General features: G+C 40.1%; 1 pseudogene; it reads left to right on the forward strand.

The window, feature by feature from the left end:
- Window positions 1-4,626: 4,626 nt before the first annotated feature.
- Window positions 4,627-5,533, forward strand: LOC100403117 (prohibitin-2 pseudogene; annotated as a pseudogene).
- Window positions 5,534-14,400: the final 8,867 nt, after the last annotated feature.

Raw genomic sequence — 14,400 nt, forward strand, 5'->3', positions numbered from 1 at the left:
ACAGCTTTTAGTCATCATATTTCCTATTGAGTGGCACTGCAGCATCAATCTCCTGGGCCCAAGCGATCCTCCCACCTCAGCCCCACAAGTAGCTGGGAACACAGGCACATACAACCACACCTGGCTAATTTTGTTTATATTTTATAGAGACGAGGTCTCACTGTGTTCCCCAGGCTGGTCTCAAACTCATAGGCTCAGGAAGTCCTCCTGCCTTGGCCTCCCAAAGTGCTGGGGTTACAGGCATGAACTGCTGCATGTGGGTAGTATCTGCTATGACTCTCTTAGAACTCAGGAAAAGTAACATGCCCTGTATATCCACATTTAAGCAATATGGATTAATGACCTAAATGTAGAAGCTACAACTGTAAAATTAGAAGAAAACATAGGAGCAAATCATGACTTGGATTTGGCAAAGAATTCTTAGATATAAAATAGAAGCCATAAGCAACAAAAGAAAAATGAATGAGACTTCATCAAAATTAAAAACTTTGGTGTTGCAAAGGACACCACCAGTAAAATAAAAAGGCAACCCACCAAATGGAAGAAAACATTTGCAAATTATATATCTAAGGGACTTGTATCAACACTGTATTAAACTTAATAAAATGAAAGAAATAGTTATTCAGATCAATTTTTAAAATAATCTGAATATCCATTTCTCCAGATGGCTAATAAGCACATGAATAAAAAGATGTTCAACACCATTAGTCATCAGGGAAACTCACATCAACACTGTGAGATATAATTTCACACCCACTAGGATGGCTAGGATCAAAAAGACAGATAGTAAGTGTTGGTGCGGATGTGGAAAAATTGAAACCCCATGTATTGCTGTTGGGAATGTAAAATGGGTGCAGCCACTGTGAAAAACCATCTGGCCATTCATCAAACAATTAAACCTAGAGTTACCATCTGATCAAGTATTTTCTACTCTTAGGTGTTTTTATTTCTCTTCCACCCAAGAGAAATAAAAAGTTTTTGTTTGTGTTCACACAAAAACTTGTAAGCAAATATTTATCGTAGCATTATTCATGATAGCCAAAAGGTGGAAACAACCTGAATGTCTGCAAACAAAAACTAAATGTGATGTATTTCTACAATAAAATTTGATTCGGTCATCAAAAAGAATAAAGTACTGATACATGCTACAACTTAAATGAGATTTGAAAACATACGAAGTTAAAAAAATGTCACAAATGTGTACATATTATATGATTCAATTCATGAGGCTCCAGTACAACAAGTCAATTTATAGGTATAAAAAGTGAGTTCATTGTTGCTTGAGGCTATGGGTGAAGAATGAGATGGGGGACTGGGAGAATAGATAAAAGATGTGATTGAGGTAATCCAAATGTTCTAAAATTGACTGTGGTGATGGTTCCACATATCTGTGCATATACTAGAAACTATTTAATTGTACACTTTAAATAGATGTTATATGAATGCCATATCAGTAAAACTGTTTTTTGGTTTTTTTGTTTGTTTGTTTTTGAGACGGAGTTTCGCTCTTGTTACCCAGGCTGGAGTGCAATGGCACGATCTCGGCTCACCGCAACCTCCGCCTCCTGGGTTCAGGCAATTCTCCTGCCTCAGCCTCCTGAGTAGCTGGGATTACAGGCACGCACCACCATGCCCAGCTAATTTTTTGTATTTTTAGTAGAGACGGGGTTTCACCATGTTGACCAGGATGGTCTCCATCTCTTGACCTCGTGATCCACCCGCCTCGGCCTCCCAAAGTGCTGGGATTACAGGCGTGAGCCACCGCGCCTGGCCCAGTAAAACTATTTTTAAAGAAAAGGCCTGGTTTGAAATAATAGGTGGGTGAGAGGGGTGGCTCTTCATTAGCACAAGAGGGATGGGCAGTTTTTTGCTCTGTGCCCACCAAGCTTGTCCCAGCAAATAGAAGGGAGTATGCATGGTGTATACGTTCTAGAGTCAAATTGATCACCTTTGAACCTTGATGCATTTTCTGTCATTTCCTGGATGTATCATGCTAGCCCCATCAACTAAGTCTCAATGGTCTCATCTCAGTAACAATAGCACATACAGCAGAGGATGCTGTGTGGAGTGGGGGTTGATCAAGTCAGAAGATCCATGTGCCTGACAGAGCATAAGCACCCTACAATTATGGCCTGGGGGTAGGTGTAACTTAATTGACATTCCTTTACATCTCAAAGTGTTTCATCATGGAGAACCGTTGTCTTAGTCCATAGCTGCTCAAGCCCCTCTCGCTGGAATTACTTAGGCGTTTTACCCCCTGGATCTGTCCACTCCTCACTCAGTCTTGAACTACACAGTACTTTGTTTCAACAGTTTTTACCCAGCAGGTCACAGAGTATGGAATGGATCTCACAACCATAGATTTGGCATCAGGTGTGCCCACATAAGTCTAGAATCTAGACTCTAGACACCCAAGTGTCTTTCTCAACTCCAGCTTTCTGCTAGATTACTTAGTCTTTATCACTGGACAATAACTTTTTTGCTTGCTTGCCCTGATCCAAGGTTACCTATTGATACTACAGCCAGATCCTAAAGTGACCTTCTTGGATGTGCACTCAGAATTCTACTCTGTCTTTGACATCCCTGTCTCTTGCAGAGGTGAATATTGTTCTAGTACTTACCAGCTACTCACTGGCATCTTATTATAAGTGGACTGATTTCACGGAGCCATAGACCTCTACCCACCTAAATTAGGGTGCTCTGCTTCCTAGGCTTCTGCTGCCATATTCAAATGTCTGACCATCCACTCCATTTAAAGGAAATTCTCTTTAAAATTTGACCTAAGTGGTCAAATCTTCATACCCAGTAAATTAGAATGCCAGCAGTGCACTGAATTGGACACAGTAGAGTGGAATACTAGCTGTGTAAAGGACAGCCTTCAGCCTGGTCAGTTTCTTCGTATGGAATCAAGCCTCTTCCCTTCTGCCATGAATCAGCACCTGAGCCTCCAGCATGCATTTAGCTAAGCCCTAGGTACGAAGTGAATTAATGAAAGATATTAAATATTCCCTTGGCTGTAAATAAGTCTTTTGATGGTTGGAAGACTGGGGAGATTGGCAACTATAAAATTCAACACATGGGGCTTAACAACTTCTCATAATAAAAGTCAAGCCCTGGTTTTTTTGTTGGTTTGCTCTCCTCCATTTTATCTATGCCTTAGAATCATTAGCAGTGAAAATCTGAAATGTCACAATTTTACTCTGGAGTTTTGAAAGCTGCCAGTACTCCAACTGAAATATACCTAGATTTACATATTTTCTATTCATTTATTGATGGAGATGGAGTCTCACTCTGTTGCCTAGACTAGAGTGCAGTGGCACGATCTTGGCTCACTGCAACTTCCACCTCCCTGCTTCAAGCAATTCTCCTGCCTCAGCCTCCCAAGTAGCTGGGACTACAGACACATGTCACCATACTTGGCTACTTTTTTTGTTTTTTTTGTAGAAATGGGGATTCACCATGTTGCCCAGGCTGGTTTTGAACTCCTGAGCTCAGGCAATCCACCTGCCTCAGCCTCCCAACCTGCTAGGATTACAGGCATGAGCCACCGTGCCCGGCTTACATATTTTCTTTTTATTTTCCTCCTGTTTTCATAGAAAGTGAATAGAATTAGAAGACAAAGTAGTCATCAAAACAAACTCAAAGGCATTAAGACACACTACGAAGTCTTTTGAGGCAATCACTGTTGTCCATTGTCTCTTGGGGAAACAAGTGCTCTAGTTTTTTCTGCACGACTGGGCATGTAGTTTAGCAACAACATTTGCAAGCCTCCCCCTCCCCTCTTTCTGTTTCCTCTCTCCCTCCCTATCCACCACCTTTCTTACCTATACAAAATGAATGGGAGCTGGATTTTTTAAAAACTTCTATGGGCTGTTGTCTAAAATGAGAAGGCCATGGTGACGGTTTAAAAGGGCAATATGCTTTCTAAAGGATGACCGGAGGAAGGAATCATGTAATGTTCTAACTTGGAAGTCATTGATACTGATTCACAGGTCACTGAGATCCTTTTCTAACAAACCATAGACATAGATGCAGTTTGTTTTTCCCAAGACTGGCAGATTAGAGGCATTCAGCAAGCTGCAGCCCTTGCAAATAGCAAGATAGGATATAAAGATCAAGTCCGTGAGATTTAGTTCAAGAAGTAAATGGTAATCTACCAGAATCTTAAAGAACAACCCAGAGCCCAGTGAGGAAAACACCGGCAAACTGCCCTTGTGGCAGTGTCCAGCCGATAAAAGGAAAGAAAAAAAAGAAAAAATTCTACCTGCATGAAAATAATTACAAAAATTAGAAGTGCTAGCATCTCCAGATGTGAAGGAACCAGAGCAAAAATTCTAGCACCATGAAAAATCTGAATGTAATGATATCATCAAAGGACTACAACAGCTCTGCAGCAATGGTCAGTAACCAAAATGGAAACATGGCAATGGCAGATAAAGAAAGTAAAGCATAGATTGCAAGGAAGCTCACTGGTATCCAAGGCAGGGTTGAAAATCAGTGCACCTTTCTCCTGCCAGCTTTACAGGCCTGAACTCTCATGTGAAGGGTGCACTCCCTAAACTGGAGTTGGGTTGTGGTGGGCTGGCACTCCCTCTGACCTCTGGTGCAATAACCTTAGAATCAGACATGGCCCAGAACTTAAAGGATTTAGAGAAATGGCTGCATACTGAGTCCTGAGGCACGGTCATGGCACTGAAGCCACTGCTGGGAACTAGCACTGTGGCCTTTGGTGTCCACAAATCCATGTTCACCATGGAAGGCAAACACAGCCATCTTCTTTAATCATATTGGTGGCATGCAGCAGGACCCTATCCTGGCCAAAAGCTTCATTTCAGGATCCCCTAGTCTCAGTACCCCATCCACTGTGACATTTTGGCCAGACCTAGAAAAATTTCCTCCCCCGCAGGCTCAAAAGACCTGCAGATGGTGAACCCTGTGAGTGGTGTCTCAACCCCATGTTCAGGAGCTTCCTAGCATGTACAAACACCTAGCGCTAGACAACAAAGAATGAGTGTTGCCATCCATTGTCAAAAAGTGCTCAAAAGTGTGGTGGCCAAGGTCAATGCCTCACAGCCGATTACACAGCAAGCCCAGTTATCCATGTTGATTCAATAGGAGCTGACAGAGAGGGCCAAGGACTTCAGTCTCATCTTGGATGAGTTAGCCATCTCAGAGCTACACTTTAGCTGAGAGTACATAGCTACTGTAGAGGCCAGACAAGTGGTCCAGCAGGAGGCCCAGAATGCCCAGTTCTTAGTTAAAAAAAAGAAGCAAAGCTACACCACCAGCAGAAGGTTGCCCAGGCCAAGTGTGAAGCTGAGGCTGTCAAGATGCTTGAGGAAGCATGGGTAAGGAGCCTGGCTACATCAAAATTCACAGAATCTACATCAAGATTCAGCCAACCCAGAACATCTCCAAGACAATCACATCACAGAATCATATCTGTCTCACTGATGACAATTTTGTGCTGAACCTACAGGATGAGACTTTCACCTGGGGAAATAATGGCAGCCTCATTACGGGTAAGAAATAAGCCTGGTAACAAAGAATTTCACCCTCAAAGAGAAAGTGAATCTGCTTTCCAGTTTTTTGAGAAGCCAGTTAGGGGCCCAGCACAGCCCCACCCTGTCCCAGTATCATGTGAAAGTTCCCTGCACCTGCAGCTATCCTTCAAACTCCTCCTGGATCAAGAAAGACAAAGATCAGCCCTTTTTCTGTGGAATTACTTTTCTCCTCCCTGTGGTGGCCAGGGGTGTTGGGACAGTGTATAATGCTTCAATGATTTCCTACAGTGTTGTTTCCTTCCTCAAAACTGAGAAGAGATAACCCCTAACCCAAGAATTCTCAATAAATTTTTATTACTTAAAAAAAAGAAAAGAAAAGAAAATCAACACAAACTTCTAAAGCAATCCAGAAAATAAAGAAAGAGATAAATATCTTAAAAGAAAATCAGAGTTTCTGGAATTGAAAAGCTCACTTAAAGAATTTCTAAATAAATTAATGGCTTTATCAATGGACTGGACCAAGCAGAAAAAAATAATTTCAAAATTTGAAGACTGGTCTTTTTAACCTAATCTAACAAAAATAAAAACTGATCTTTAAAAATGAGCAAAGTCTTTGAGAAATATGAGATTATGTAAATCAACCAATCTATATTATTAGCATTCCTGAGAAAGAGTAAAAGTAAACAACCTAGAAAATATACTTGAGAAATTAATTTAAGAAAATTTCCCTAATTGAGATCTGTTGGCAAGAAGGCCGAGTACAAACAGCTCCAGTCTGCATCTCCCAAGGAGACCAATAAAGAAGGCAAGTGTTTTCTGCATTTCCAACTTAGGTTCCCTGTTCATCTTATTGGGGCTGATTAGGCAGTGGGTACAGCCCTCAGAGGGTGAGCAAAAGCAGGGTGGGGCATTGCCTTACTGGGGAAGTGCAAAGAGTGGGGTGGAGGCCTCCCTTTCCCAGACAAGGGAAGCCATGAAGGACTGTGCTATCCAACCCAGGCACTAAAGTTTTCCCATGGTTGTTGCAATCTGCAGACCAGGCGATTCCCTTGCCTGCCTAAATTGCCAGGGCCCTGGGGTTCAAGCACAAAACTGGGTGGCTTTTAGGACAGAAACCAAGCTAGTTGCAGGAGTTTTTTGTTTTTGTTTCTATTTGTGCCTCAGTGGTACCTGGAACCCCAGCAAGACAGAGCCATTCACTCTCCTGGAAATGGAGTGGGTTCCACTCCCACAGAGCCCAGAAAGCTAAGAACTGCTGGCTTGAAATTTTCACTGCCAGCACAGCAATCTGAAGTTGACCTGGGATGCTCAAGCTTAGTGCAGGGAGGGGCATCCACCATTACTGAGGCTTGAGTAGGTGGTTTTCCCCTGACAGCCCTAAAAAGGCTTGGAAGTTCAGACTGGGCAGAACTCAACACAGCACAGCAAAGCAGCTGTGGCCAGACTGCTTCTCTAGATTCCTATTCACTGGGCAGGGCATCTCTGAAAGAAAGGCTGTAGCCCCAGTCAGAGGCTTATAGATAAAATTCCCATCTCAATGGGACAGAGCACCTGGGGGAAGGGGCAGCTATCAGCACACCCTCAGTAGACTTAAAGGTTCCTGCCTGCTGGCTCTGAAGAGAGCAATGGATCCCAACAAGGAGGGTTCTACCAGGACAGTGTTCTAGCTCTGCTAAAGGACTGACTCTCTCCTTAAGTGGGTTCCTGACCTCCGTGCCTTTTGACTGGGAGAGACCTCCCAACAGGGGTTGACAGAAACCTCACACAGGAGAGCTCTGGCTGGCATCAGGCCAGTGACCTGCTGGGACAAAGCATCCAGAGGAAGGAGCAGGCATCAATCTTTGCTGTTCTGCAGCTTCAACTGGTAATACCCAGGCAAATAGGATCTGGAGTGGACCTCCAGTAGACTGCAGCAACCTGCAGAAGAGGGGCCTGACTGTTGGAATAAAAACTAACAAACAGAAGCAATAACATCATCACTTCTCGGCCTTTGGGCTAAGATCAAGTGTAGCAATAACATCAACAAAAAAGACCCTCATACAGAAACCCCATCCAACAGTCATCAAACTCAAAGATCAAAGGTAGATAAATCCACAAATATAAGGAAAAAACAATGCAAAACAGCTGAAAATTCCAAAATCCAGAATGCCTCTTCTCCTCCAAATGACCACAACTCCTCCCAGCAAGGGCACAAAACTGGACAGAGAATAAGTTTGATGAATTGGCAGAAGTAGGCTTCAGAAGGTAGGTATAACAAACTCCTCTGAGTTAAAGGAGCATGCCCTAACCCAATGCAAAGAAGATAAAAACCTTAACAAAAGGTTATAGGAACTGCTAACTGGAATAACCAGTTTAAAGAAGAACATAAATGAAACAATGGAGCTGAAAACACAGCACACATATCAATAGCCTAATAGATCAAGCAGAAAAAAAGGGTATCAATGATTGAAGATCAACTAACTGAAATGAGGCTTGAAGACAAGATTAAAAAGACTGAAAACAAACAAACAACACCTCCGAGAAATATGCGACTATGTGAAAAGACCAAACCTACAATTGATTTGGATCCCTGAAAGTGACAGGGAGAATGGAACCAAATTGGAAAACATGCTTCAGGATATATACAGAACTGCCCAACCTAGCAAGACAGTCCAACATTCAAACTCAAGAAATACAAAGACTACCACTAAGATGCTTTTTGAGAAGAGTAATTCTAAGACACATAATCATCAGATTCTCCAAGGTTAAAATGAAGGAAAAAAAGGTAGGGGCAGCCAGAGAGAAAGGTTATGTTACCTATAAAGGGAAGCCTATCAGACTCACAGCAGATCTCTCTGCAGAAACTCTGCAAACCAGAAGAGAGTGGGGGCCAATATTCAACATTCTTAAAGAAAAGAATTTTTCAACCCAGAATTTCATACCCAGCCAAACTAAGCTTCATAAGTGAGGAGAAATAAAATCCTTTATAGACAAGAAAATGCTGAGGGATTTTGTCACCAACAGGCCTGCCTTACAAGAGCTACTAAAGGAAGGACTAAACACGGAAAGGAAAAACTGGTACCCGCCACTGCAAAAACATACCAAAGACCATCAACACTATGAAGAAATGGCATTAATTAATGGGCAAAATAACCAGCTAGTATCATAATAACAGGATAAAATTCACACATAACAATATTAACCTTAAATGCAAACAGGCTAAATGCCCTAATTAAAAGACTGGCAAATTGGATGAAGAGTCAAGACCCATCAATATGCTGTATTCAGGAGACCCATCTCATGTGCAAAGACACACATAGGCTCAAAATAAGGGGATGGATGAATATTTACCAAGCAAATGGAAAGAAAAAAAGGCAAGGGTTGCAATACTAGTCTCTGATTAAACCAACTTTAAACCAACAAAGATCAAAAAAGACAAAGAAGGGCATTACATAGTGGTAAAGGGATCAATGCAACAAGAAGAGCTAACAATCCTAAATATATATGAACCAATACAGGAGCACCTAGATTCATAACACAAGTACTTAGAAACCTACAAAGAGTCTTAGACTCTCACACAATAAGAGTAGCAGACATTAATACCCCACTGTCTATATTAGATCAATGATAAAAAATTAACAAGGATATTTAGGACTTGAACTCAGCTCTGGACCAAGTAGACCTAACAGACATCAATAGAACTCTCCACCCCAAATCAATAGAATATACATTCTTCTCAGCACCACATCACACTTATTCTAAAATTGACCACATAATTGGAAGTAAAACACTCCTCAGCAAATACAAAAGAATGGAAATTGTAACTAACAGCCTCTTAGACCACAGTGCAATCAAAGTAGAACTTGGGATTAAGAAACTCACTCAAAACTGCCTGACTACATAGAAACTGCACAACCTGCTCCTGAATAACTATTGGGTAAATAAGGAAATTAAGGCAGAAATGAAGAAGTTATTTGAAATCAATGAGGACAAAAAGACAACCTACCAGAATTTCTGGGACACAGCTAAAGCTGTGTTAAGAGAGAAATTTAGAGTACTAAATGCCCACATGAAAAATCAGAAAACATCTAAAATCAACACCCTAACATCACAATTAAAAGAACTAGAGAAGCAAGAGCCAAGAAATTCAAAAGCTAGCAGAAAATAAGAAATAACTAAGATCAAGGTTCTTAGCTTCCTTGCATTGAGTTAGAACATGCTCCTTTGGCTCAGAGAAGTTTATTATTATCCACCTTTTGAAGCCTGTTTCTGTCAATTTGTTAAACTCATTCTCCATCCAGTTGTGATCCCTTGGAGAAGAGGAGGCATTCTGGATTTTGGAGATTTCAGCCCTTTTGTGCTAGTTTTTTCACATCTTCATGGATTTATCTACCTTTGGTCTTCAAAGTTGGTAACCTTTGGATGGGGTCTCTGAGTGGACGTCCTTTTTGTTGATGTTGAAACTATTTCTTTGTTTGTTAGTTTTCCTTCTAACAGTCAGGCCCCTCTGCTGCAGTCTGCTGAAGGTCCACTCCAGACCCTGCTTGCCTGGGAATCACCAGAACAGCAAAGATTGCTGCCTGTTCCTTTCTCTGGTAGCTTCATCCCAAAAGGGTGGCTGACAGATGCCAGCCAGAGCTCTTCTACATGAACTATCTGTTAGCCCCTGCTTGGAGGTGTCTCCCAGTCAGGATACATGGGGGTAAGGGAGCTACTTGAGGAGAATGTATAGTCTGTCTGTCCCTTATCAGAGCATCAAACAGTATTCTGGCCAGGGCAATCAGGCAAGAAAAAGAAATAAAGGGTATTCAATTAGGAAAAGAGGAATTCAAATTGTCTCTATTTGCAGACAACATGATTGTATATTTAGAAGACCCTATCCTCTCAGTCCGAAATCTCCTTAAGCTGATAAGCCACTTCAGCAAAGTCTCAGGATACAAAATCAATGGGCAAAAATCACAAGTATTCCTATACACCAATAACAGAGCCAAATCGAGAGTGAACTCCTATTCACAATTGCTACAAAGAAAATAAAATACCTAGGAATACAACTAACAAGGGATGTGAAAGACCTCTTTTTTCACTGTTCAAGGAAATAAGAGCAGATACCTACAGATGGAGAAACATCCCACGCTCATGGTTAGGAAGAATCAATATCGTGAAGATGGCCATACTGCCCAAAGTAATTTATAGATTCAATGCTATTTCCATCAAGCTACCACTGCCTTTCCTCACAGAACTAGAAAAAAAAAACTACTTTAAATTTTATATGGAACCAAAAAAGAGCCTGTGTAGCCATTACAATCCTAAGCAAAAAGAACAAGCTGAAGGCATCACACTACCTGACTTCAAAGTATACTATAAGGATACAGTAACCAAAACAGCATGATACTGTTACCAGAACAGATATATAGACAAATGGACCAGAACAGAGGCCTCAGAATTAACACCACATATCTACAACCATCTGATCTTTGACAAACCTGGCAAAAATAAGAATTTGGGGGGGAAAACAGGGAAAGGATACCCTATTTTAATAAATGATGCTGGGAAAACTGGCTAGCCATATGCCAAAAACAGAAATTGGACCCCTTCCTTACACCTTAAACAAAAATTAAGATGGATTAAAAATTTAGATGTAAAACCTAAAATTATCAAAACCCTAGAAGAAAACCTAGGCAATACCATTCAGGACACAGTCATGGGCAAAGACTTTATTAATAAAACATCAAATGCAATTGCAACAGAAGCTAAAAATTGCCAAATGGGATCTAATTAAAGAGTTTCTGCTCAGAAAGAGAAACTATCGCCAGAGTGAACAGGCAACTTACAGAATAGGAAAAAATTTCTGCAGTCTATCCATCTAACAAAGGTCTAATATCCAGAATCTATGAGGAACTTAAACAAACTTACAAGTCAAAAACCTTATCAAAATTAGGCAAAGGATATGAACAGACACTTCTCAAAAGAAGGCATTTATGCAGCCAACAATCATATGAAAAAGTCATCATCACTGGTCCTTAGAAAAATGCAAATCAACACCACAAGAGATACTATCTCATGCCTGTTAGAATGGAGATCATGAAAAAGTGTGGAAACAGGTACTAGTAAGGATGCGGAGAAGTAGGAATACTCTTACACTGTTGGTGGGAGTGTAAATTAGTTCAACCATTGTGGAAGACAGTGCAGTGATTCCTCAAGAATCTAGAACCAGAAATACCATTTGACCCAGCAATCCCATTACTGGGTATATACCAAAAGGATTATAAATCATCCTACTATAAAGACACATGCACATATGTTTATTGCTGCACTATTCACAATTTCGAAGACTTGGAACCAACCCAGATGCCCATCAATGATAGACTGGGTAAAGAAAATGTGGCACATATACACCATGGAATACTGTGAAGCCATAAAAAAAGGAAGAGTTCATGTCCTTTGCAGGGACATGGATGAAGGTGGAAAACATCATTCTCAGCAAACTAACACAGAACAGAAAAGCAAACGCCACCTGTTCTCACTCATAAATTGGAGTTGAACAATGAGAACACATGGACACAGGGATGGGAACATCACACACTGGGGCCTGTTGGGGGATGGAGCAAAAGGGGAGATAGTCTGCTAAGACAAAGACCTAATGTATGTGGGGCTTAAAACCTAGATGCCAGGTTGATAGCTGCAGCAAACCATCATGGCACATGTATACCTATGTAACAAACCTGCATGTTCAGCACCTGTATCCCAGAACTTAAAAGAAAAAAAAACTTTCCTAATCTTGCTAGAGAGGTAGATAGCCAGATACAAGAAAACCAGAGAACATACTGTACAAAACAAACATCACCAAAACATATAGTCACTAAATTGTCCAACATCAATGGCAAAGAACATGGAACAAGGAAACAAAAGAATAATACTTGCTCCCACAGAAACACACTTAAGTACATAGCACAGAGACCCCATGAAGCAAAACACAATAGAAACTAGAAAGCAAACAGCTAACAACTTCACAATAGGATCAAAACCTATCAATACTAACCTTGAGTGTAAATGGTCTAAATGCTCCACTTGAAAGGCATAGAGTAGAAAATTAAATAAGAAAACAAGACCCATTGGTCTGCGATATTCAAGAGAACCATCCCACACATAATAACACCAAAAGGCTCAAAGTAAAGAGTTGGAGAAAGATCTACTGTGTAAATGGAAAGCAAAAAAAAAAGCAGCGGTCACTATTCTCATATCAGATAAAAAAGCCTTTAAAGCAAAAATAGAAAACAAAAGACAAAGAGCATTATGTAATAATAGTCATCAGGAAGACTTAGCTCCCTTAAATATATACACACCCAATGTTGGAGCACCCATATTCATAAAATAAGCACTTCTAAGTTTATGAAAAGACACAGACAACCACACAATAATACTGTGGAACTTCATCACCCCACAGACAGCATTAGACAGATCACTGAGGGAGAAAACTAACAAAAAATATTCTGAGTTTAAATTTGACACTTACAAATTGGACCTAATAAATATCTACAGAATATTCCACTCATCAACCACAGCAGAAACATTGTTCTCATCTGCACAGGGAGCATATTCCAAGAATAACCACATGCTTGGCCATATCACAAGCCTCAATATTTTCTAAAAAATTAAAATCATACCAACCATACTCTTTGGACACAGTGAAATAAAAACAGAAATCAATACCAAGATGATCTCCCAAAATCACACAATTACATAGAAATCAAACAGCTTGCCCCTGATTGACTTTGGATAAACAACAAAATCAAGGCAGAAACTTAAAAAGAATTATTTGAAATAAATGAAAATGGAGGCACAAAATGCCAAAATTTCTGGGATCCAACAAAAGCAGTATCAAGAGGAAAGTTTATAGTGCTAAATGCCTAGTTCACAAACTTAGATCTCAAATTTATGATCTAACATCACACCTAAAGGAGTGAGAAGAACGAGAAGAAAGTAACCCCAAGGCTAGAAGAAACAAAGAAATAACTAAAATCAGAGCAGAACTGAACAAAATTGAGACGCAAAAATCCATACAAAGAATCAATGAAACCCTGAGTTGGTTATTTGAAAGGACAAGCAAGATCAATAGATTTCTAACTAAGTTAACAAAGAAAAAGAAGATTCAAATAAACACAGTGAGAAAAAATAAAGGTCATATTACAACTGATCCCACAGAAATACAAAAGATTCTCAGAATGTTATGAACACCTCTATGCACACAAACTTACATGGTACCATTTATTCAAAGATCAAGAAAAGATTAAAATGCAAAAAATTCTCATTGAATATTTTGAACACCTCTAAGCACACAAGTTGGAAAATCTACAGGAAATTGATAAATTCCAGGAAAATACACAGTCCCCCAAGTATGAATCAGGAAGACACTGAAACAGACCAATAGCAAAATTGAGTCAGTAATAAAAAAATCTACCAAACAAAAAACACCCAGGATCAGATGAATTCACAGCTGAATTCTAGCAGACCTACAGAGAAGAGCTGGTACAAATTCTGTGAAACTAATTCAAAAACTTAGGAGGAGGGACTCCTCCCTAACTCATTTTATAAATCCAGCATCACCCTGGATACCAAAACCTGGCAAAGACACAATAAAAAAGAAAACTACAGGCCAATATCCCTGATGAACATAGATGCAAAAATCCTCAACAAAATACTAGCAAATGGAATTCAATAACACATGATCAAGTAGGCTTCATTCCTGGGTGGCAAGAATGGTTCAACATATGTAAATCAATAAATGTGGTTCACCACATAAATAGAATTAAAAACAAAAACCATATGATAATCTCAATAGATGTAGAAAAAGCTTTTGATAAAATCCAACATTCATTCATGACAAAAACCCTCAAGAGACAAGGCATCAAAGAAACAT

This window comes from Callithrix jacchus, chromosome 12 (assembly GCF_049354715.1).
Source record: "Callithrix jacchus isolate 240 chromosome 12, calJac240_pri, whole genome shotgun sequence".
In the NCBI taxonomy this organism is placed as follows: domain Eukaryota; kingdom Metazoa; phylum Chordata; class Mammalia; order Primates; family Cebidae; genus Callithrix; species Callithrix jacchus.